Source organism: Phyllobates terribilis, unplaced genomic scaffold (genome assembly GCF_046119375.1).
Source record: "Phyllobates terribilis strain yellow unplaced genomic scaffold, ASM4611937v1 Scaffold_5__5_contigs__length_657084704, whole genome shotgun sequence".
Lineage (NCBI taxonomy): Eukaryota > Metazoa > Chordata > Amphibia > Anura > Dendrobatidae > Phyllobates > Phyllobates terribilis.
Genome location: NW_027362765.1, coordinates 177,440,005 through 177,465,549, shown reverse-complemented (window position 1 = coordinate 177,465,549; position 25,545 = coordinate 177,440,005). Strand labels below are relative to the sequence as shown.

General features: G+C 43.4%; 1 protein-coding gene across 2 annotated transcripts in view; it reads left to right on the top strand.

Moving 5' to 3' along the window:
* The first annotated feature begins 2,404 nt into the window (after nucleotides 1–2,404).
* MATN4 (matrilin 4) overlaps nucleotides 2,405–25,545 on the top strand; it is a 79,331-nt gene continuing 56,190 nt past the window's right edge. For both annotated transcript variants that reach the window (XM_073681132.1, XM_073681131.1), the window contains exon 1: nucleotides 2,405–2,488. The gene's annotated coding sequence lies outside the window, so the exon portion shown is untranslated. The remainder of the gene's footprint in view (nucleotides 2,489–25,545) is intronic.

Sequence of the window (25,545 nt, the reverse complement as noted above, 5' to 3'; positions counted from 1 at the left end):
ATTCTAGCGAGGCCCTTCAGAGTCCTGTCCTTATAATGGTGAGGGTCCTGGTGGTTGGACCCCACCAACCTGCAAGTTACAACCTTTTCTTTGCATAGGTTAAAACTTTTTAAGATGAGAATAACCTATTAAAGTGTGAACTTGGACTTTAACTGTTGCTGCCCTTTTAAGCTTAATTCCAGTTTCTGGTCATAGCACAAAGATCCAGCAGGCATATTGCATGTTCCCAGCCTTGGGAACAGGTGGAGATCCATAAAAAGTAAAGGCATAGCAGCCACAAGAACTCATGGAGGCCCCTGCCCCCTGTTCAGTTACAAAATGCACCCTTATAAGTGGCATATAGGAGGACGGGCTGTAGTAGAACGTGGAACCTTGGAGACCCACAGTGCATGGTCTACAGTTACTTTGGTGCAACTCAACCTGGTGGAGTATCTCCCAATATGGTCCGCACTGAAATTATTAAGAACTACAAATTAATAACTCCATTGAGTGATGATGTCTCTGTTCTACAAACAGAATCTAAAAAGTACATATGTTATACTGTTTACAGTAACACATTTTTTCAACATCAGATCAGATTTTTGCGACATTACAAATATTATGGTGAATTAGAACACACTGCAATGAATTTTGGCTTGGACAGTGATTTTGCAATGATTTACTAATTTATATCACATTTTCAACAGGAGCAAGCGAGATATATAGTAAAAAATGATATTGTGGTACCGTGTCAGCCAGAAAAATCTATGCATATACATTTATCCCCAAAAAAGACAAAAGTATTTTAAATATTCACATGTTGGATTTTCATGTATGATAGCTATCCGTGGTTTTCACAGATAGTACTCATACCCATGATATTCTATGGGGCTGTGCACATATCTGTTTTTTTTCTCGGACCGAGTGGTCAGCAGAAATTATCAGAGACATGTCCGAATTTGATCCAGGGCTCGTATCGAATTCGGCATGTCAATGCGTTCGTGAAAAAATTGGACTGCACTCAGAGTGTAGTCTAATTTTCACTGACTGTTAAAATGGAGAAGGTGGAGAAACTTTTAATTATTTTTTATTTCTCCATCTACAAGAAAAGTGAATGACACCCGGACCACACTCTGATCAAACTCTGATCAAAGTCTGTTCAGAATAATCGGTCCATTTTTCTCGTACGTGCTAAAATCAAACGTGTGAATGAGTCCTACAAGAGATACCTTTATTGGTTAGCCAGAAAAATTATATTTGCAGCTTTCAGAGCACCAAGGCACCTTCATCAGGCAAGTTTACAAATGAGACAAAAGCACAACATTTAAGAGATATTACTACAGAAAATTTGTGCATGGGGTGGATGGTGTGATGCCTCCTAAAGATAAGCCAAGTTTATAAACCAGATCACTAAACTCCTAAGCCATTACTCCACCACATCTCCATTTGTAATAAAAATCTTAAAGGGGTTGTCAAGTCTAAAATGAACATTCTGCAGTCACTCTGTGTGACTGCAGACTTATGAATCCCCCCAGTGCATGCACTGTGTGCTGCGGGGTGTGACTGCAGACTTATGAATCCCCCCAGTGCATGCACTGTGTGCTGCGGGGTTTCAGAGCTGGGAACGTCGGTGCGGTATGCCATATACATACTCCCATCTAGAGCCCGACTAGTGGGCGCGACCTGGCTCTATACACTTGTATTGATCAAGGCCATGCCCCGTCTAGTGATGCCTCCGTCCAGTGGACGCGGAGTCACTCAATACAAATGTATGGAGTAAGGCCGCACCAACTATTCGGGCTCTGGACGGGAGTATGTATATCGCATACGTACCCTCTGATCCCGGCTCAGAAACCAGCGAATCCTCGCAGCGCCCAGTGCATGCACTGGAGAGATTCATTTTAGACCGGACACCCCTTTAGTTTTATAACATCAGCTTATCTTCAGGAGGTATCACCCCATTCACCCCATGCACCAATGCCTTGTTGTAACATCTCTTAAATGTTATGTCTTAGTCGTTCATTTGTAAACCCGCCTGAAAAAGGAGCCTCTGTGCTTTGATTATAATTTTTCTGGTTAGTCAATAAAGGTATCACTCCTAGAATACTTTTTTGGTCATACAAGTATTTACAAGCGGAGCTTATAATAATGGACTGAAAAGGTTTGCACACAAAATTCCAATATAAGAGCAGAATGGACAAAGTGTAAAAGTTTGACATCACTTGTCAATGTCACATTCCTATTTGTAGGTATAGGTGAGGATACTAGTGGTCCTGATTTACTTCTCCACAGTATAACAGCAAGTCTAGTATTCCCAAGCAGGAAAACCCCTGTGCAACCGGACTGTGACAGCTTTAGTGCTAATCTGTGTTGTTCTTTAGGCTGGCTGCAGCAGTTCCAATTTCATGATGGGAGGGGCCCCCTTTTTACCTCCCAGAATTAAAAACCTGCACGGACCTCAGTGCTCTTCAAACCAAGGCTAGAAAAGAGAAGGTGGACAGACTTTACAGTAAGGAACCCCTTATTTGCACTTATGTTGGTGGCTGCAGTATGACTTTGTAGGATGACATATGTATCAGATGCCTGGTGCTGGATGCAGGGACACTACTGATGGCTTTTAATTTTGGGGGACAATGTCTAATGCATGTATGAATGATTCCACAGTCATTTATTATTGATCTAGCGGTGACATATTCCATAGCGCTGTACATAGATTGCATTCATTTACAGAGGTGAAGTCTTAGGGCATGTGTATAATCCAGTGCACTGATGGGGGCTAGGATTGCACAGTCTGCCCCAGCAGGATGCTGCGACTCTCACTAATTTCTCATTGGTCCAGGCGTAATAACCGCTCAGATAGGAAGCATTTAAATACATGGAGATGCTTTGGAAACATTACTTCATTAAAGAGGCTTTGATCAGCCGTTCTTGGCAGGCAGCATGACATTATTTGCCACTGTTTTCCTTGTACTAGTAAGAACCTGTGAACCTGCAACAATGTATAATTATTTTAGGACATTGTTTTAGGAACTTGTCATTAAGCAAATAAGGAAAACATAAAGGCTTTTGTATTTTGTTGGATTAGAAATCCCAGCAGATTAATATTTAGAAATCCAATTAATGGTTCCAAGAATGTGGGAATCAAACTGTTCTTAGCCAGTTATAGGACTACAAATCCCAGAAAGTACAAATTTCTTGAGATTCTTAGGTTGCCGTTCTCCAGTATGTGATTGCTGACTTGACCTAACAGACTGCGTTCTTTGGACTGGCAGATTGGATACAGTAGATATGGAACATTTTTTACCCCTTTTTATTAGGTATTTTACCCAAATGAATGACTGCACAATGAATGCAAATAGTTTTCTATCAAATGGAATTGCTTATTTAATCTTAGAGGTACATATATTAAAAAACTATATCCAGTTGTCAGACGCAATGCCATATACACTGGCAGCATTGTGTAGCATTATTAATGAGCTGTGCCTTCTACACCTTTGTAGTCTTCCATCTCTGTTTACTTTCGTGATTGAAATGCTACTTTAATACATCATAACCTGAAGCTTTGGGGTAATTACATGTGACACATGACTTTCCGTGACATAAGAGAAGATAATTGTTTCCTTATGATGAACATATACACTTTATGCAGCTATTGGTGGCTATAGTCATTGAATCTGCAGTAAAATCACATTTCTACTACATTTGTATATATATATATATATATATATATATATATATATATATATATATATATATATCTTAAAGGGAAAGTTTAAATTCTGCATCCCCTTACTATTTCTGGAATGTTGACCCTCTGGGCTGTCCCAGCAGTTTTACAGACAATTTTAACACCCCAGCTGTCTGTTCTTCTTAGGTATATAGACAGTTCACCCAAACAAGAGTGATTTATCTGCATCGGTTTGAATAGGTTCTATTACCAGCAGGGCTTTGTAAATAGATGGCTAAGACTGGAAACACTTTAAAGACAAAATTTGAAAAGAGGTGTTACCATGGTAACCACTAATTTGCATTATAACTTTCATTAGCTAGTAATAATATTTGTAACTTTTACCAGGATGTAGTGTTAGCATTGGTGGGGATGATTGGCTAATAATTCACAGAAGAATAGTTATCACTTTGATTAATAGACCTAAAAAAAGGTAGATAATCCATCAATGTAGCATACGCATCATGCATACCTCATGTCTTTGCTAAATTTAATTGCTTACTATAATTTCAACAAACTTTCCATGAATCAATAGTACAAGTGGAGATAAGAAAAAAAGATTTTTCTCCACTTATCAGCCACTTTTTTGCCTCCCAAACTCATTACTTGCATAAAAACACATCTAAAATTCATAGTTTGACTAGACAGATTTTCATCTAACTGAGGGATCAGGTTACATTCTGTCTTCTCAAGAAGAGAAGGGAGGAAGAGGAAGCCGCCATAGAGTGATTCAGAGTGAGAGAGATACATGAAAAGGTGCTACTTTTTCCTAGTAAGTTTTCTTTCTACTGCTAGTATAAACATTGTTAAGGTAGGGCAATAACCCTTCACGGTTGACCAAGTGAGTGTCAAATTATTATGTTGATTGCAATCCACAGAAAACCAAACTGAAACAATGTTCTGTATTGGGAGGATTCAAAGAATCTCTGATCCCATTTATTTTGCTTAGCATTTTATATTGTTTTGAGTATATCAAATAGCCAATCAACTCTACAGCCATACTACAATACTATAGGCTAACTGATGTGAGTACAATTATTATGGAAACACATATATGGTCATATTATCATTGTTAGTTTGAAGCACTATGGAAATTTTACAAGGTCAAACCTGGCCTAAACAAGTTAGATAAGAGTGTCTGACAAAATGTTCTCTTGAGAAAAGGTTAGTGTGAGATAAGTTCTATGGGAAGAGAAAGAAAGAATGTATGTTATGCAAGGAGTGATAATAACATGATTTTAAAGCGAGCAGACAAAATGGAGTTTCTCTAGCATGAGTATCAATATGTCCTTTACAACATGATGATACTGTTGTTTCTCACAGTGTGCTATAGAGAGATAGAGGAGCAGGATCTCCTCTTCTCTTTGTGTACTGTCTATGGGAGCCATTATAACAGCTAGTCTCCATTCACTGGATCAGGGTAAACTCACAATTATGGATCTACAGGGAAAAAGTGGTGTAAAATTTAAGCTGCAAAGCATGTAATGGCCCCAGTAGTCCTAATCCTCATGTCCAAACTTTCTCCTCCAATCCATCCTGAATGCGACAGTCAGGATCGTACTTCTGTCCAGCCGCTACACTGATTCCTCCATCTTGTGCCAGTCATTGCACTGGTTACCCATCCACTACAGAATGTAATACAAACTTATCTCTCTCATTCACAAAGCTCTCCACAGTTCAGCACGACCATACATCCCCTCCTTCATCTCTGTCTCCACGTTCTGCAACTGACCTAAGACTAACATCCTCCATAATCTGAACCTTCCACTTCCGTCTCCAAGACATCTCTCGTGTTGTGCCAGTTTCCTGGAATGCACCACCCCGGAAGATCTGATTAATACCTAGCCCCCACATTTTTAAGCGTGTTTTAAAAACACATCTCTTTAGACATAATTATTACCTCACTTCATTAATCTAACTCTCCCCTGAACCCCCTTCCAATTTTTCCTCAGAATCTGGTCCTTTTTATTCATCTGTCTCCACATACCCCATGCACCCACTAGCACTTGGTAATTGTACTTACACAGATACTGCCTGATGACTGGATCATGCAGCTTTATATCTTAACCCCTATTTATTGTAATGATGGTTGGACCATACATGACAAGCACATTCTATCTTTTGTGTCCCCCCCCTATTTCTTTATAGATTGTAAGATTGCGAGCAGTACCCTGACTTCTCCTGTAACTGTAGAACTATGAACTATGCTTTACTTTGTATTGTTTTTATTGTTTTTACATGTTCAATTGTAAAGTGCTGCAGAATATGTTGTCGCTATATAAATAAAATTATTATTGGCATTATTTATGTACACACACGATAATTTATTCTGAGAAGTCATCTGAAATGACAAGTACGCTGCAGAAGTGTAACTTTATTATGAGGTACACTTCTATCAAAAACATTTATGAAATATAAAGCATTTTAAATTAGTATGTGCTAAGATCTCCTATACAACTGCTAAAATTAGAGTTTGAGGGCTTGGATTTATAGTCAGTGTTTGGCATCCAACTTAAATGGACTTAAAGGAGGAGCATTTTGAGCCGTACTTTGTAAGCGAGCCAACAATGCTGATTAGCTGAGAGCAGTTAACAAACAGAACTCTGTATACAATGCTTCTCCCAAATGTCCTACTTAAGATGCCAGGAATAGTAGACTGGTCCCAAAATTCTGGTTTGGTTTTCTGAGCAAAGGGGAATATTAGGAACTTTGCAAGAGAGGTTTCTGGTTTCACTTCACATTTTCTGAATAATAGAGCTGTTGTTTAAAGAGTGACAACCATTATTCTGAGCATGAAGTGTGCTCCGAGTTGTTTTTGGTGCCCATTTGTACCCATATATAAATATACCATGAATGATTTAAAGAAAATCTGTAAGTAAACTCCATCCTTCCTTCAACTCCCCAAACTGGGCACTAGCATGCAGGTATTTCATATGTAAATCCATAGAAACCTTTATATCTTCTATCTGTTGCTGCATTGTCGAGAAGTTAACCTCTTTAGCTTGATTGATGATTCACTGATTTCCTTGCCTTGTGCCTGATGTCACACAGAGAGTCAAGTGGTCAGTCAAGGTAAAAAGGCTGCTGCTTGTTGGTGCAACAATCTCCAAAGGCAGAGGTTTGGGAACTGCTCTGTCACACCCAGAGTACTTTACACCTCATTTGATTATAAATGAAAATGTGTATTACTCAGGAATGCAGCTACAGATAGAAGATGAAAAGGTGTCAGTGGATTTACATTTCAAAGACATGCATGTCCATATATGCTGTTTTGAAATTTTGGATAAATTTTGAGGTTTGGAAATCTTATGGTAGTATTAAAAAAGTTTTGGATGCAATACTGAGCTTTTTCCATTTAAGGCATCCGCAGTGATCCCAACTATAGCTGTATAGGCCCTTGTATAAAAATAAATGTCATACCTGTCTTGTAGTAATCCTATGTGTCAGTGCTGAGATATCAAGTTTTCAATCCACATGGACATTAGCCTAAAAGTTCATTGGAGACATGTCAATCCAATTGACATCCAGGCTAATTTACATGTGGTTTCACAGCTCAGTTTCTTAACAATAGCATATCAGATTACTACAAAACAGATTTCATTTTTCTTGTTGTACTAGGTCCTATATATCCATTTCAGTAGTAAAATTGTCTAAACAGGTCCCTTTCACTCTCATCCTTTCCATTGATCCTATATTACAATTAAAGGGAGTTTGTCACCCCCAAAATCAATATTGAACAATCTATACAATGATATAGAGAACTTACTGTATCTCCTATAAACAATCATACTAACACTGCACCTGTTGGTAGAGTGCCTGAGAAAAACATTTTTAATATGCATCAAATGGGCGGGGGGGGGCTTTGGTGCGCCATTGGTGTAGCCAAGAGTTCACTACCTTCACGAAGGTGTGGACCCTCAGCCATTCACCCTACGAAGATGAACTGATTACCAATAAATTAATAAATGTGGTTTTGGCAGTATTTCTAGAAGACTGACTGTTTTGGGGAACATGCAGAAAATGCTACAGGCTAAAAAATATTGCAGCCAACTTAATTTCTTGCTATATTTAACGATTTTTCTAAGTTGCACAACTTTTCAATATACAGGGTGGGCCATTTATATGGATACACCTAAATTAAATGGAAATGGTTGGTGATATCAACTTCCTATTTGTGGCACATTAGTATATGGTAGGGTGAAAACTTTTCCAGATGGGTGGTGAACATGGCAGCCATTTTGAAGTTGGCCATTTTGGATCCAACTTAATTTTTTTCCTGTGCCACAAACAGGAAATTGATATCACCTACCATTCCCATTTAATTTAGGTGTATCCATATAAATGGCCCACCCTGTACACTGATTAGGCTTTACTTACAGATCACCAGAAAATTCTATGATAATGAATAGACCCCAGGGAAAACACACTATAAAACAGAAATCAACAATTTGAGCCTACAAATTGAGCCTGGTAAATCCAGTTTCTATTTTTGGAACAGATTACTGTAAATGTGCTTTAAAGGGGTATTCCCATCTGCAAGACCCTATCCCAATATGCAGTAGGTGTAATAATAATAATATTAGCAAATATCTCCAATTAGAAATGTAGTATAGTTTTTCTGATTCGCTATGTCTCTTTCCTCATGTGCAGGCATTGCAGAACCTTGGGTATCCATGGTTACGACCACTGATATAGTGACAGTTAGTTTGCTATTTGCTAGTGGTCGTAACGATGGATACCTAAGGTCCTGCAATGCCTGCACATGAGGAAAGAGACATAGCGAATAAGAAAAACTATACTACATTTCTAATTGGAGGTATTTGCTAATATTATTATTATTACACCTACTACATATTGGGAGAGGATCTTAGAGATGGGAATATCCCATTAACATTTCCAGAAGTTTGTGTACAATTGTTCAAGGGAGTTTACTATTTTCCTATATTAGATCTACATCTTCATTGTGGCATACCACGCTTGTCAATAAGACCCTTGTGCAAGTTAACAAGCAGCTCATGTCAGCTGTAAACTAGGGGACACCGTTTAAAAAGGGAGCAATTCCCTGCAGCGCCACCATAGGAAAAATGAAGCATTGCACATATCACTTTAAAATGAATGGGCTGTTTATGTAATAAATGGATGTGTAGGGTACTTTGGAGCAAGAACCACTCTTTGTAGCTCTCTACCAGGTAAAGGTTCTCAGCAGGTTAGATTTCTCTATATTCAAATTCAAAGAAGCTTTATTGGCAGGACCAAATACACATTAGTTTTGTCAAAGCAAGAGTACAATAGGGAATAGTGATAGGGACTGTAGGAATGATGGATTGGGCACATCCAAGGTGGTGGCTATGGAAGTCTATGGCATATTATATTTCTCTTTCTGGAAGTCTATGGTATGCGCTCACATATTATGCTGCTATCTCCACCGTGCTCCCTTCTTCCCCCCGTAGGATATATGTTTTCTCTTCCTCCTCCATGGAGCTTAAATTCAGGAAGAGATCAGAAAATCTCCTGTAGTGAGTGTAGGATTTGATGGCAAGACTGTGGGCACTGAGTCTATACTGGCTCAGGATCTGGCGGTCTCTGGGGTTCTGGAGTTTCTCCAGATTCTGAAAGATGATGATATCGTTCCTCCAGTCACTGACATACCTCTCCTGGCCCTCCTCTTCCATCTTCTTGATTCTGACTTTCGTCAGCCTGCTGTTATTGGTGATTCAGTCAGGTTGGGTTTGGATGAGCTGTTCCGGGGGTCTTGTTTTGTGTGGACCACCTAGTTGTAGCAGGGCTTTATGGTAATGAGCGCTTGGACTGCTACCATGTAGTTGAGCCGGAATGACCATGCCCTCTTCAGAACTGCAATGTGTAGAGGGAATCTGCCCAGCTCAGCCTGACAGGCACTGTTGGAGGTGCTCCGATGGACCTGGAGAAGGTGCTTACAGCATTTCAAGTGTAATATTTCTGTTGGGCTGGAATCCCAACTTGACCAGTTTGGGTATGTTAACCTAGGTTTTCGTAAAAAGGTATTTGAAACAGGGCTTCCTTATCCAGAAAACTCTTTTAATAAATCAGACAGATGTTAATCTGGTCACTTTTTATTTGCATAGCTAATGACTTGTTGGAAACTATGTGTCACTACTGTTCACTGCACATTTGCACTTTTGCCCTCTGTTACTAAATAGTCACCTGTGTTTGACAATTGTCACTGAACATGTTTGTCATCTATCATGTAAACACTCAGCATGCCATCCATTATGTTATTTACTACTTGTCGTAGAGAAAAATTTTAAAATCCATAAAGATCTCTTCAGAGAGAGGACATATCACCCTCACATTCAACATATTATTATTATTATTTATTATTATAGCACCATTTATTCCATGGCGCTTTACATGTGAAAACATATAGGATTAATTATAACTGGGGAAGTGAGAAAGAGCTGACACTTCAACCTCCATTGAAGGAGAACATCCTGCTGTGAATAGGTAATTACATCAGAGATCTGCTGAAAACCAGCCAACAAGTCTAGGATTCGTATACTCAGAAGTGGAGAAATACAAGGGCTTCCTCTGTTCAAAGGAATTATCTCAGACTCTCTGGAGCTAGTGGTCAGTTAGCTAGGGGTTTGCACCGTTTCAATATTTATGGGAGATATATTTTCAGCCTAATAGCGAAGGGACGAGCATATGAATTCACACACATCACCGTAAGGCCAAGGGAACACTTCCAACTTAATATTGATCATGCCATGTGTCATCTCTATAGAAAGGTAAAATCGAGATAGAAAATATGACAACAACATCTCCCTCCTGGGACCTCCAGGGACAAAGATATTCTGAAAGTTGGGGATCTCATAAACTTCAAAAAGACCTAGCACATTGCACAACCAGCCACCTATATGAGCTCACCAAGGGAAGTATGTGGGCATTACCTTTATCTGATAAAAAGCAGAGTTTGGGTTTTTGTCAGTTGTCAGTTCTGGAAGACACAGTACTCTGTGATTCTGTCCGTTGCTCTAAGGAGTTGTTCTAAGGAGTGCTTCCCTCCGCTAAGTTCTGAGTCATTTTTGTGACACAGGTTTAGTACTTTTTCCTTTCTTATCCCTTTTATTTTATGTTTTGTTCCCATTTTGCAACATCTTTGTATATTTTTTATAAACACTGCCTACCTTTTCTGATTAAATATATAAAATGTAATAGCTTTGTTCCTCTTGCTCTGTAAACTGCACCCCTGAAGCCATACGCTACATGTAATGGGTATCCAAGCAGCCTGTATAAACGTTTGGTGGTGGCAGCTAGTTCCTTTTGTTAATGTGGATTTGGCAGTGATTGCATCTGGGTATATACTGTATATATATATATATATATATATATATATATATATATATACAGTATAGACCAAAAGTTTGGACACACCTTATCATTTAAAGATTTTTATGTATTTTCATGACTATGAAAATTGTACATTCACACTGAAGGCATCAAAACTATGAATTAACACATGTGGAATTATATACTTAACAAAAAAGTGTGAAACAACTGAAACTATGTCTTATATTCTAGGTTCCTCAAAGTAGCCACCTTTTGCTTTGATAACTGCTTTGCACACTCTTGGCATTCTCTTGATGAGCTTCAAGAGGTAGTCACCGGAAATGGTTTTCACTTCACAGGTGTGCCCTGTCAGGTTTAATAAGTGGGATTTCTTGCCTTATAAATGGGGTTGGGACCATCAATTGTGTTGTGTAGAAGTCTGGTGGATACACAGCTGATAGTCCTACTGAATAGACTGTTAGAATTTGTATTATGGCAAGAAAAAAGCAGCTAAGTAAAGAAAAATGAGTGGCCATCATTACTTTAAGAAATGAAGGTCAGTCAGTGCGAAAAATTGGGAAAACTTTGAAAGTGTCCCCAAGTGCAGTTGCAAAAACCATCAAGCGCTACAAAGAAACTGGCTCACATGAGGACCGCCCCAGGAAAGGAAGGCCAAGAGTCACCTGTGCTTCTGAGGATAGGTTTATCCGAGTCATCAGCCTCAGAAATCTCAGGTTAACAGCAGTTCAGATTAGAGACCAGGTCAATGCCACACAGAGTTCTAGCAGCAGACACATCTCTTCAACAACTGTTAAGAGGAGACTTTGTGCAGCAGGCCTTCATGGTAAAATAGCTGCTAGGAAACCACTGCTAAGGACAGGCAACAAGCAGAAGAGACTTGTTTGGGATAAAGAACACAAGGAATGGACATTAGACCAGTAGAAATCTGTGCTTTGGTCTGATGAGTCCAAATTTAAGATCTTTGGTTCCAATCACCGTGTCTTTGTGCGACGCAGAAAAGGTGAATGGATGGACTCTACATGCCTGGTTCCCACCATGAAGCATGGAGGAGGAGGTGTGATGGTATGGGGGTGCTTTGCTGGTGACACTGTTGGGGATTTATTCAAAATTGAAGGCATACTGAACCAGCATGGCTACCACAGCATCTTGCAGCGGCATGCTATTCCATCCGGTTTGCGTTTAGTTGGACCATCATTTATTTTTCAACAGGGCAATGACCCAAACACACCTCCAGGCTGTGTAAGGGCTATTTGACCAAGAAGGAGTGTGATGGGGTGCTACGCCAGATGACCAGCCTCCACAGTCACCAGACCTGAACCCAATCGAGATGGTTTGGGGTGAGCTGGACCGCAGAGTGAAGGCAAAAGGGCCAACAAGTGCTAAGCATCTCTGGGAACTCCTTCAAGCTTGTTGGAAGACCATTTCCGGTGACTGCCTCTTGAAGCTCATCAAGAGAATGCCATGAGTGTGCAAAGCAGTCATCAAAGCAAAAGGTGGCTACTTTGAAGAACCTAGAATATAAGACATATTTTCAGTTGTTTCACACTTTTTTGTTAAGTATATAATTCCACATGTGTTAATTCATAGTTTTGATGCCTTCAGTGTGAATGTACAATTTTCATAGTCATGAAAATACAGAAAAATCTTTAAATGAGAAGGTGTGTCCAAACGTTTGGTCTGTGCTGTATATATATATATATATATATATATATATATATATATATTTATATTTATTCCATACGCTGGAATTGGAGGTGTATATGACGCACCCCCTGGGCCATATTCTTTAGGGGAATACCCGGAGCCGGATCAGATGGGGGTTGTAGTATTCCGAGTGGCTGTGACCCGGTCCGTGCCAGGGTGTCAAGCTCAGTTGTATGTGGCAGTCCTACAGATGTTATTAAGTTCTTTATTGTCGACTACGCCACCCGTTGTATTGCGGTCACTATGGCCGCCGCTGCAGCAGGGTCCGCTGAGGCTGATGGTGTTGGTGCAGCTTTTGGTAGTATAACCCCCAACGGGTGGGGTATAGCCTCAGGGGGTCAGGTGCAGAGGATGGGGGTTGTGGTGGTGCAGCATAGATGTTAAGTGAAGACAGAGTCGGGTTGTGCAGTTTAGGGTATTTACTCACTGCTGATGTTCCGGTCACTCCAGCTTCAAGTGACCACCCGAGCCGTGCTGCGTCCACCAGGTCCTGGATTCAGCAAACCCCCAAACAAGTCCGGAGCGTGACCCTGAGCTCTCCTTCTGTCCTTTCCTCTGGCCGTCCCCACTAGTGATCCACCTAGGTCCAGCTCCCTCGGGCCTTCTGTTGGGAGACCCTTGGCCTTGGGTTCCCTGACCCTCCACGTGGTTTGCCTTCGGGGTGGATGTGGTGGGTGGCCGTGGCAGACGCTGCCCACGGCCTCCGGTCTCTGGCTAGGGTGTGCTTTTGCCCCCACCAGTTTGGGATCCGGTACCCTATTGCCGACTCTTCACCCGGGGATTGAATTTGGGTTCTCAGAGTCCTTGCTTTGTCCCCTCTGGGTCTTTCCTTCTTTGCTCCACTCTCTCTCTCTGCAGGCTCATCTGGACCTCTGCTTCCTACTGACTCTGACAGACTGACCCTGATCTTTGATGGTGCCCACCTTATATACACCCTCTATGTGTGAGCTCAGGTGACCAGCACCCAATGAGCTCCTAACTTTACCCAGGCTGCTCCCCCTATCTGCCCCTACACTACTTGGGATGTACCACCCCCCTCCCACTCCAGCCAGGAACAGACTCGGTCGTACCTGCACATTTCTAAGTGGGAGTACCGTCGGCCTGCCCCTCGGAAATGGGATGTGTGTAGTGCATGCAGCCTACCGAGCTCAGGTCCACACTCCATCCTTACCCGGGAGTGGAATATCACACCTCTGGGTTGAGGTGCAATACCCCTGTAGCAGCCGAATCCTCAGGGTGCTACATTCCCCCCTGGTAAATCACAGCACGTCCTCGGGCTGTAAGAACAAAACACCACAAAACATACAAATTTTTTTGCATAAACATATAAAACCTCATACAAAACATTATATATATATATATATCAATAAAACTTTTCATATAAAACATTCTTGTAGACTTTTCTTCGCTTCTAGCTCCTCCTCCGGTCACTGTGCAACGCGTGACCGGGTAAAGTGCGACAGTCTTTTCTTGAAAAATGGTTTTCCTATAAAACCGGTAGGGGGCGCTTTAGGACGCGCAACTATATACAAAAGGGAAGGTGGCCGCTCTCAGTCCTCGGCCAGGTATTAGGGAGGAATGACCGCTCTCAGTCCTCGGTCAGTGGGATTTAAGGGTTAAACGGGTAAACAGTTCACACTTGCTGGTCCCAACGGGGACTATGATAGCAGCAGTAACAGTTCACGGTGCCCCGACGGGCAACTATATACAGCTTCTGCTTCGCTGTACTTAACGACGACGTCCTCCTGCTCTTTCTTTATGGTTTCCTTTAACTTCAGACCCGTCCGGGTCCTCTTGTTCTTCCTCCTCACACCGCAGCTCTTCCTCCGTCAGGCGATGCACATGGAGGGCGTAGGGTCCTTTGGCACACTTGTGCCGGGTGAAGGTGACCTCGTCCCCGATGTAAAGGTCACGACCTCTGTGTCCCTCCGGTAGGTGGGACTCAACGTCTCTCCTGGTCACGAAGACGTCGCCTGGGGTGCGGTGGTCTCGGATGAAGCCCCACCCATGCTGCATGTTAAACTTGATCACAGTCCCGGTGGTGCGGGGACTATGCGCTGCACGGGGGTCTCTCCTGGCCCGGCTCTTCTGCTCCGCGCTCCTTATTTGAGCTTGCTGTTCCCGGACCCGCCTCTCTCTCCGCTCCCTCTCAAAGACCTCGAGTTGTTGGCGGCAGCACTCAGCACGCTCCGCTGCAGCTGCCCGAGTCTCCTGAGTGAACCCCATGAGATCTTCTCCGGTAGGGTCCCACTCAAATTGGGCCTCTTCTAGCGGGGGCGAGATCCTCTTTACGGGCTTTGGAGCCGGGATCAGGGGTGCACACATGGCCCCAGCCTTCCTCTGCCGTTCCAGTTCATGATATTCCTGGGGCCAGATGAAAGGCTGCCCATCCGGGCACGTGTGTTGGGTAAACAGGTCCTCTCCCAGATGTGGCACTCTTGGTCTTATGGGCGCAGTGGTGTTAGCGCCCGGGTTGCCCGGGCCTTGCGGCCAGGCCTGGGGTATCTGGAAGGTGAAGGGCACCGTAAGGACGGCGGCACCCTGGGCTACTTGGCCCTGCGACCAGACTGGGGGCTCCGCGGAGGTAGGGGGCGCTGTTGGTATTGCGGCGCCCGGGGGTACTAGGCCTTGCGACCAGGCTGGTGGTACTTCCTGCTTGGTCACGCTCGGGGTCGAGGCGTGTGACGTCACAGGGGTCGCGGCTCCCGTTTGAGGCCTAGTCTGCGGCGGTGACGTTGCAGCGACGGGCACGGCAGGATAGACTTCGGGCTCTGCGACGGGGAGCTGGGGCAGGTACGCGGTTTCCCGGTTTGGGGTATAGACGTCCCCTTTACCTGCCTCCACTCGTTCGGCTCCCTTCTCGGCGCCGTCTCCGGCCTTCAGTCCTCCCGCGCCATCCTCAGAGGCAGTCTGTCTCCTCGTCTTGGGTGGCGTGCTCCGCTGACAGGTCTCGGTCTGCTGGGCCATCTCACGGCTCCACTCCGCCAACGTCTCTCGCTGCACCCGGGCCATCCTCCTTGCGAGGCCCTCCAGAGCGGTCTGTGCACACTCCCGGTCTCGGGGGAGCTGTGCTAGGACCTCCACTAGGCCTAGTGGGGTCGTTGTTTCCAGCAGGCTCCTGACCAACGGGTCGGTGCTGCTCTGCTCTCCTTCCGTTGTCTCCAGCAGGCTCCTGGCCAGCGGGCCGGTGCTGCTCTGCTCTCCCTCTTCTGTTTCTAGCAGGCTCCTGGCCAACGGGCCGGTGCTGCTCTGCTTTCTCGCCATCTCCGGGTAAGCTCCTCCGATACTCTTCTCCAGGCTTCTTGCCTCCGGGTGCGCTCTCTCCAGACTGCTCCAAGCGACACCCATCTTTGCTCTCTTCTTCTCAGTCCTCCCACTTCGAGGGCGGTCCCGGGGCCACTTGGTGATTGTCAGCTCCAGGGGCAGTTCTTTCACGCTGACAGACACCTCTAGCATCACAGTCTCTGTTGGTGGGGGCGGTTTCCACTTTTGGCGCCATTTTCGGTCCTGGCCCACGATGGGAGGTGGCCTCTCACCACCCTCTGGCACGCCCATAATGGCGTCCGCTCTTCCAAGGCGGGAAACCTTCGGAAATGGCGGGAATCGCTTCCCAGTGGCGGGAAACTCTGCAGATGGCGGGAAAACGCTGTTAATGGCGGACAACCGGCTGGAATCGACCTGTGATGGAGTCCGATGGCGGGGACCCTCCGGAACCGGCAGGAGACTTCTTTTTGAGGTAAACTCGTTCTTTTCTTCAGGCACGCAGTACCCGGTTGTTGTGGGCACGTAATCCTGCCGACTACGCCAAAGTTGACGCACCCCCTGGGCCATATTCTTTAGGGGAATACCCGGAGCCGGATCAGATGGGGGTTGTAGTCTTCCGAGTGGCTGTGACCCGGTCCGTGCCCAGGGTGTCAAGCTCAGTTGTATGTGGCAGTCCTACAGATGTTATTAAGTTCTTTATTGTCGACTACGCCACCCGTTGTATTGCGGTCACTATGGCCGCCGCTGCAGCAGGGTCCGCTGAGGCTGATGGTGTTGGTGCAGCTTTTGGTAGTATAACCCCCAACGGGTGGGGTATAGCCTCAGGGGGTCAGGTGCAGAGGATGGGGGTTGTGGTGGTGCAGCATAGATGTTAAGTGAAGACAGAGTCGGGTTGTGCAGTTTAGGGTATTTACTCACTGCTGATGTTCCGGTCACTCCAGCTTCAAGTGACCACCCGAGCCGTGCTGCGTCCACCAGGTCCTGGATTCAGCAAACCCCCAAACAAGTCCGGAGCGTGACCCTGAGCTCTCCTTCTGTCCTTTCCTCTGGCCGTCCCCACTAGTGATCCACCTAGGTCCAGCTCCCTCGGGCCTTCTGTTGGGAGACCCTTGGCCTTGGGTTCCCTGACCCTCCACGTGGTTTGCCTTCGGGGTGGATGTGGTGGGTGGCCGTGGCAGACGCTGCCCACGGCCTCCGGTCTCTGGCTAGGGTGTGCTTTTGCCCCCACCAGTTTGGGATCCGGTACCCTATTGCCGACTCTTCACCCGGGGATTGAATTTGGGTTCTCAGAGTCCTTGCTTTGTCCCCTCTGGGTCTTTCCTTCTTTGCTCCACTCTCTCTCTGCAGGCTCATCTGGACCTCTGCTTCCTACTGACTCTGACAGACTGACCCTGATCTTTGATGGTGCCCACCTTATATACACCCTCTATGTGTGAGCTCAGGTGACCAGCACCCAATGAGCTCCTAACTTTACCCAGGCTGCTCCCCCTATCTGCCCCTACACTACTTGGGATGTACCACCCCCCTCCCACTCCAGCCAGGAACAGACTCGGTCGTACCTGCACATTTCTAAGTGGGAGTACCGTCGGCCTGCCCCTCGGAAATGGGATGTGTGTAGTGCATGCAGCCTACCGAGCTCAGGTCCACACTCCATCCTTACCCGGGAGTGGAATATCACACCTCTGGGTTGAGGTGCAATACCCCTGTAGCAGCCGAATCCTCAGGGTGCTACATATATACCATACGTTCACTGTGAATTACCTAATAACCGGCTTAGTAGTGAAAACAGCCACGGTGTCGTACATCACTCATCAGTCAATTGCATAATTGTCCTGATGATTGAAGGCAGCGAAGTTGCATTCCCTGACAAATTGGTGGCAGCGGTGGGATCTGCATGATCTCTCCGGTGCCCTCCCTGACACTACTGTACGTACAGCAGGAATTATTGAATCAGTATGGAATGCATCCTATATATTGTGATGATGATAGTGATGAGGAGGGCAATGATGATGATGGTAGTGAAACCTAAGAAATTGAGAAAATATCAGCAGAGTTATATGGGCATTAATAAAATAAGAATAACTTTCATACAATGCAGTGAATTTTAAAATGAACAAAAAATCCTTTTTGAAATTAAACCTTGGAAAAAAAACAAAAAGTGACATTCAATCTATTTGTTCAGGTGTCTTTCATGGCCTGAATTATTTTCTCATATGGAGCAGTGGAGATTTAGTGAACAGTTGAATTTTATGGTCTCGGGTAAAAATAGCCGTCAGTGTTGGTGTGGTTAGAAAGGGCGATTGTTCGATCGGATTGGAATGTAGGTTTTGTAGAGCTATTTTACTAGGGCAGAGAAGATGCTTGAATGCAGGTATTCAGGAGATGTCTGTGCACTGGTAGGTCCACCACAGTGCCTCCTCTGTTACATGACCTCTATGATTCGCCTTTGTAGAAGAATTTTGACTTGTGGTCTAATTGATTTAAATGTATAGTTTCTCCTGCAGAATAATATTTGGCTTCAGGCAACTGTAAAACGTGCAAAATGTTTCTTATTGGAGGTCAACAGCCAAGGTGATAGACTGCTGAAAAGCACAAGTCACTCCCATAGGAAATAATGGTGTGCGAGACTTGTATTTTATTATTCCAGAAAGGCTGTTCTGTTCATTCCCCAAAACCAGATGGAGTCGCAACACTTTGCTATTTCTCAATCAATCAATGCCATTTTTCAATCAAGGAGAGTCGAGTCCATTTTATTAAAACTGTCTAAAAAATCCTATCCTCGTTGCAACTGATCAGAGCTCAGCTTTAATTTCATAAAACGTTCTGATAAAATGAAAACGGCATTGTGATTGGTTGCCAGTGACAATTTTCTTTTGGATAGTTTCATGAATATCCCCCATTGAATTTCACATAATGAAGAAGATCCATGAAATGTGTCTAAAAGAAAAACTGACCTGGTTGTCCATTGCAACCTATCATAGTGCAGCTTTCATTTTTTGACAAGCAGAGTACAAAGGGAAAACTGTCCTGTGATTGGTTGCTCAATACAGAGCTCCTCACCTAACCTTCTTCCTAGAGCAATATTGTTTTTTTGTGGGACAAGTTGTAGTTTTAAATGGCCCCATTCATTTTACCATTCAATGTAATTTAGTACATTGAATGGTAAAACATTTGCAGCCTTCCACCAGTCGGGCCTTTATGGCAGAGTGGCCTGACGGAAACCTCTCCTCAGTGCAAGACATATGAAAGCCCGCATAGAGTTTGCTCAAAAACACATGAAGGACTCCCAGACTATGAGAAATAAGATTCTCTGGTCTGATGAGACAAAGATAGAACTTTTTGGTGATAATTCTAAGTGGTATGTGTGGAGAAAACCAGGCACTGCTCATCACCTACCCAATACAATCCCAACAATGAAACATGGTGGTGGCAGCATCATGCTATGGGGGTGTTTTTCAGCTGCAGGGACAGGACGACTTGTTGCAATTGACAGAAACATGAATGCGGCCAAGTACAGAGATATCCTGGATGAAAACCTCTTCCAGAGTGCTCTGGACCTCAGACTTGGCCGAAGGTTCACCTTCCAACAAGACAATGACCCTAAGCACACAGCTAAAATAACGAAGGAATGGCTTCAGAACAACTCTATGACCATTCTTGACTGGCCCAGCCAGAGCCCTGACCTAAACCCAATTGAGCATCTCTGGAGAGACCTGAAAATGGCTGCCACCAACGTTCACCATCCAACCTGACGGAACTGGAGAGGATCTGCAAGGAAGAATGGCAGAGGATCCCCAAATACTGGAGTGAAAAACTTGTTGCATCATTCCCAAGAAGACTTATGGATGTACTAGCTCAAAAGGGTGCTTCTACTCAATACTGAGCAATGGGTCTGAATACTTATGACCATGTAATATTTCAGTTTTTCTTTTTTAATAAATTTGCAAAACTTTCTACATTTCTGTTTTTTTTCAGTCAAGATGGGGTGCAGAGTGTACTTTAATGAGAAAAAAAATGAACTTTTTACAATTTACCAAATGGCTGCAATGAAACAAAGAATGAAAAATTTAAAGGCGTCTCAATACTTTCAGCACCCACTGTATGATCCTTGAATAAATTTTTCCAACAACTCGCCTCAGAATACAAATATGCACCACACCATTAACTTGTAATTAGCCACTGTGCATCTCCCATTGTAAACATAACTTAATAAGCCATCACCATAGGTCACCCTTTTAACTACAAATTAATTATCCAATTTTTCCCAACCCCCCCAAAAAATAAATTACGTAGCCACTATGCAATCCCCATTTAAATACACATTCACTAGCCACTATGTTCCCTCTTTGAATATATATAGTTCTATTACTCACACTAAACCCCCAATTCATTAATCTCTACCCTCTAATTCATTACCCACTACGTTCCCTCAATTCATTACTCCCCAATATATTTCACCATATGAATCGCTCATCCCAATTCATTACCGCTATAACTTGCTCCCCACCTTCATCATCCACTCACCCTTGAATAAATTAAAATAAAAAAATGATTTACCTGCCTATGATCTCCTGCACACCCGCTTCTGTGAGCGGCATAGGCCTCTTTTGACCAGGATCCTGCTGAATGACACATGTGGTTAAATGACATCATGGTGCTACCTTTGTCATAGAGAAAGTGCTTGACAAGGAGCCTTCTTATATGCAGATATAATTGTATATTGCACGCAACAGAGTTGCAGGAAACCATCATTGGATCCCTGCCTTGCAACCCGTGACAGTGGTGGCACTTCAGATTATAATGGGAGCAATGGGGCCAAATTAAGTGATTTCTCAATTTGCTCTTATTAAAGAGAAGCCACTTAAAGGGGTTGTCCACTACTTGGAAAACCTCTTCTCATTCCCTATGTTTGGCCCTGTCAAAATATAAACACCTATGCTCACCCCCGATGCCGGCACCATTCCAGCAATGTTGGCACTCGCTCTACCAGGGCTCATGGGGGAAAATGAAAGATGGGGAATGATAAGGGGTTATCCTAGTAGTGAACAACTCCTTTAATGTGCATGTTATTTATTTTACATAAAAAGTAGCTGGACATTGAGAATAGGCTAGTCGTTAGATGTAATGTAGTCAAAATGGCAGCAGTTACTGGTGTTGTCTATGATATTGTGCCCGAGTAATATTTGGTGATTGAATAACATGAGCCATCTCAGTACAGTCCTGTAGATTATTATTATTATTACATTTATTCCATGCCGCTTTACATGTGAAAAGGGGTATACATAGCAAAAACTATTACAATAATCCTGAACAATGCAAGTCAGCGACTGGTACAGGAGGAGCGAGGACCCTGCCCGCAAGGGCTGACAATCTACAAGGGATGGGTGAGGATACAGTAGGTGAGGGTAGAGCTGGTTGTGTAAATCAATGTAGTTACAAAAAAAATGCCTATTATGTAAAAAAAAATTGCGTAACATGTATTTTTTAAAAAAAGAAAAATGTCACCAAAGGTTTTTTTTTCATATCACGATCTGTAGTTAAAAAATAAATTAGTAATCTTGCAATTTACACACTTGCCCCTTGGGCTCATACATCCTGTCCTTTCAGGAAAAGTTTTCACCTGGCTACTTATCAGTAGAGGCAGGATTACAATGAGAGGTAGCACCTCTATATACACCTGATAACAGAGGCATATGCTATTTCTGACCTCAGGGCCGTCAAAGTTTTAAATACCTTTTGTTTTTGTCTTATTATACTTAGTACTGTCCTATTTAACCATAATGGTTTGTTTTTATTCGTAGACATTTTATTACCAGAAGGTATAAACATTCTCCAGAATTTTAGTAATATACCAATAAACATGCCCCATTTATTTTCGATATCCCCAGTTATTAGGACATGATCGCAGACTACAAAACTGAGCTCTTCCCTTAGTCAATGGAATTTAACTTTCCTAAAGTTGCAGGTTTTTGTGTTCCCCCTTTGTAATGTTTTAGTAAATATTACTTTGAAACTTACCATATTATGGTCATTGCTGTCCAAATGCTCCCGGACCTGGAGATCTGATATTGTATCTGGTCTATTTGACAGGACCAGACCCATCCAATTCTCTCTTCTGGTTGGTTCATCAACCAACTGAGAAAGGAAAATTTTACAGCTTTTAGCACAACTAGCAGACTAGTCTCACTGAAAGAAGTTAGTGGCTTCCAGCTTTCAGCTCGAGATAAAAACATTTTATTTTATTGAAAAATATTAAAATGACAACTCCATGAAGAGAAGGATGGTGAAGGTTTCAAAAACAAATGCAACGCATTTTGGACTCGGTTCCGGCATCCGGACATCTTGCAATCACCAGCAGACACATTTATTATTCCTATTCACCTCCTTTTTTTATTTTATGGCTCAGCATTCCCTATAAGTCCTCATTAACCTCCAGTATATCCCACTCTCTATCTGCTCTATCTCTCTCTCTGTTTTTGTACTACCCACCTTCCCCCAAGATCCTAGATAAAAAACAACAAAAGGCGATGTCACAGCTGACCCTTCTCCCCCTCCCTTCACAATAACTTTTCCACATACTCATTAGATCCTTTAATAAAAAAAATAGGATCAGAGTTTGTGCATTCTGGCTATGTACATGTGTTGTTTCCAGAAACAGCAAGTTGGATTCTAAAAAAGTCCCAGTAGCCAGTGTGAAAATTGCAAGGTATTTTTTATTATTAAAACAAAATGTGATATGGAAAAAAAGAACATTGCCCAATATGCAAACAAAATGCATAAATTAGAGACTAATTTCGACCATAGAATATGATGTGATGGACATGACAGAGACCGAGACTGGGTGAGAGCCATGACTGTTTGACAGATGTGGAGGGTTACACCACATTCAGAAAGGAAAGTAAATATCAAAAAAGATGGAATTCCTTGGAGTGTATATATAAAGTGCCTTGAAAAACTATTTATGGTCTAAATACTTTCAAGTTTAAAGGAAATTATACGATACATGGTTTTCCAATTATTTTAAAAATATAAATTTGAAAATTGTGACATGCATTTGTATTCAGCCACCTGTAGTCTGATACTGCTAAATAAAATCCTGAGTGACCAATTGCCTCAAGAAGTCACATAATTAGTAAATTTAGATCAACTGTGTAATTTATTCTCATATTCTCACTATAACTACATCTGTTCTGTGAAGGCCTCAGATATTTGTTTAAGAAAATTAGGAATCAAAGAACATCTTGAAAACCAAGGAACAAACCAGACAGGTCAGGAATAAAGTTGTGGAAAAAAGTAAAATAGGTTTGGTTCATTCCATCATCTAAAAATGGAAGGATTATGGCACAACTGCAAACCTACCAAGACATGGCCGTCCACCTAAACTGACATCCCAAGCAAGGAAAACACTAATTAGAGAAGCAGACAAGAAGCCCATAGTCTCTTTGGAGGAGCTGCAGAGATCCACAGCTCAGGTGGGAGAATCTGTCCACAGGACAAATATTAGTCGTATACTCCACAAATCAGGCCTTTATGCAAGAGTAGCAAGAAGAAATCCATTATTTAAAGAAATCCAAAGGAAGTCCAGTTTGATGTTTACAAAAAGCCATATAGGGGACACAGCCAGCATGTCGAAGAAGTTGATCTAGTCAGATGAGACCAAAGTAAAACTTTAGGCTAAATGCAAAATGCTATGTGTTGTGGAAAAGTACACATCACCCAGAAAACACTATCCCTACCTTCAACCATGGTGGTGGCAGCATCATGCTATGGGGATGTTTTTCTTCAGCAGGGACCAATAAGCTGATCAGAGTTGATGGGAAGATGGATGGAGCTAAATACAGGGCAATCCTGGAGGAAAACCTGTTAGAGGCAGCAAAAGACTTGAGACTGAGGCATAGGTTCACCTTTCAGCAGGACAATGACCCTAAGCATACTGCCAGAGCTGCAATGGAATGGCTGACATCAAAGCATAGAGTAGTCATGTGTTTGAATGGCCCAGTCAAAGTCCTGACCTAAATCCCATTGATAATAAAGACTTGAAAATTGCTGTTCGCAGACGCCTCCATCCAATATCATTGACCTAGAGCTTGTTTGCAAAGAAGAATGGGCAAAAAAAAATCAGCCTTTTGATGTGCAAAGCTGGTGGAGACATACCCCAAAAGACTTGCAGTAGTAATTTCATTGAAAGGTGGTCATACAAAGCATTGACTGAAGGGGGCTTAATACAAATGTGATGCGCCCCATGGGCCGTGGGGTACTCGGTGCCGGGCCGGTCATTGCTTGGGGAGATGTCACAGTGGCGGTGACCCAGTCCATGACCCAGGGCGGTCAGTAAAAAAGGGGATTTTATAATTTTTATGTACAAAGTTTGTGACGCCACCTGTGGTATGCGGCTAAAGGGAGCCGCCGCTGCGGAACAGGTCCTCTGGAGCTGATGTTAGTGCAGCAAAGCTGGTGTGGCTCTCCACAGGTAAAGCTTAGCTCCAGGGCAGTATAGATGTTATAGGTGATGCTGGGCGTTGTAGTGCAGGGTTTGATGGCGCAGCAATAATCAGTCCACAACTTAATGGCGGTTTGCTCTTATCTTAACTGGCGGTGATTAGACAAGCCGGGACTAGGGTACTGGCTAGAAGTGGAAGTCCGGGCAGCCTGGAAGCAAGTAAGGAATCCACCTCACCAGGTGAAGTTGGAGGCCTTTCCTTTCCACTAATCTCTTTGGACCTGCTGCTTGTAGCTGTGCGGTGGCCCTCGTCCCTGAGTACAACATCCTTGTGCTCACCCGTATGGCAGGCAGCTCCGGCCTTGTTCATGCGTCGCTCCCACGTGGCGGTGCTGGGCCCTGCGGTGCTGCTGAGCCTCCGAGCGTCTGATGGTGCCAGAAGACCTGCAGTCTCCTGCCCTCCGGTTTCTGCTGCTGGGCCTTCAGTGCCCCACAGCCTCGGACTCCCGTGTCCGTTTTTTCTGTGTTGGTTCCTTCTGGAGTGAGCTGCCGCGCAGCTCCAGTCCCCAGCTCCTTTCTCGTCGACGTCCTCACTTCAACTCCTCACACTAAGTCTAACTAACCCCGCCCCCAGATCCCAGTTGCCAAGGGGAGGGACTCCCCTTGCTGGTCTGGAGCCAGGACAGTGTAGCATGCTTAGGAAAACCTGATTAGGGGACCCCTGCTTGCTTCCAGGCATGGCATCACCTCTTGTGAGGGAGGCAATGCCACTGTGGCAACCGGACCCCTGGGGTGCCACAAATGCACTTCACAATTTTCAGATTTACTTATTTAAAATGTTTAGAAAACCATGTATCATTTCCTTTACACTTTAGAAATACTAGCCACTTTGTGCTGGTATATCACATAAAATCCTAATAAAATATACTTAGGTTTGTGGGTGTAATATGAAAAAGTATGGAAAGGTTCATGGGGTATGAATACTTTTTTCAAGGCACTGTATATATATTTCATTTTTCGATTATGGCTTCCATGTAAAGGGATTTTGGCATGGATTGCTGAAATTAAATTGGTGTTGCATCCCTTTCTATTTCATGGGTGT